The sequence below is a fragment of the Trachymyrmex cornetzi genome, unplaced genomic scaffold, assembly GCF_001594075.2.
Source record: "Trachymyrmex cornetzi isolate Tcor2-1 unplaced genomic scaffold, Tcor1.1 scaffold788, whole genome shotgun sequence".
Lineage (NCBI taxonomy): Eukaryota > Metazoa > Arthropoda > Insecta > Hymenoptera > Formicidae > Trachymyrmex > Trachymyrmex cornetzi.
Genome location: NW_017300122.1, coordinates 1,505 through 2,274, shown reverse-complemented (window position 1 = coordinate 2,274; position 770 = coordinate 1,505). Strand labels below are relative to the sequence as shown.

At 33.9% G+C, this 770-nt stretch overlaps 1 protein-coding gene across 1 annotated transcript in view; it reads right to left on the bottom strand.

Annotated features, from left to right (window-relative positions):
• Nup107 (nuclear pore complex protein Nup107) overlaps window positions 1–92 on the bottom strand; it is an 8,449-nt gene extending 8,357 nt beyond the window's left edge. Inside the window, exon 1 of the mRNA XM_018518753.1 lies at window positions 81–92. The gene's annotated coding sequence lies outside the window, so the exon portion shown is untranslated. The remainder of the gene's footprint in view (window positions 1–80) is intronic.
• Between the last annotated feature and the right edge of the window lie 678 nt (window positions 93–770).

Below are 770 nucleotides of genomic sequence, written 5' to 3'. Positions count from 1 at the left end.
ACCAATTATATTTCCTAACTTTTGTTTTTATTTTAGATTTTTGAGTTAATATTTAAGGGCTAGTGATCAGTTATTGAGACATGAAAGAAGAAGTTACATTTATTGTTTATAATATTGATTGGGACTATAAATAAACGGAGCCTTCCTTACATCAAATGATCAAATATCACAGATCTTCGTTCGTAAGGTTTAAAAAAATTGAGATTTTTTTTAATCTATTCGATGTGCGATATATTCGATATAATGTCTATTCATTCAGAATGAATATAGATAGTTTTAAAATATCTGAATATATTCATAGTCGATATTTTTGCTCGATATTGACATCCCTACTCTCCACTGAGAACGTTCTAGACGTTTAAAAATAGTTTTATTTTTTTCGATATTGGAAGATTTGGCAGCCGTATTCTATAGAGCCTCTAAGGACAGCACGATAAATAGTGAGTAATGATTGGGGATGTGAATCCCACCAAACCCCTGTCAAAACAGAAATAATGTTAACAATTTTTCGACTTTTGGTGATGAGGTACTTAAGATGTTCTCTACCCGTCATTTTCCTATCAAACCAGACGCTGAGAAATTTGTGAGAATCAACCACTGGGATCTCTCGATCATCAATCTTGAGTTGTTGAAAGAGTGGGGTGGATTTTCTGTTAGAAAAAATCATGCATCTCGACTTTTCAGGGGAAGCGTTTAGACCTTTGGATTGCAAGTAGGGATTCGAGTGAATCCTGGATTATGGAAATAGCCACTTTTAGATCTGCCTCCGA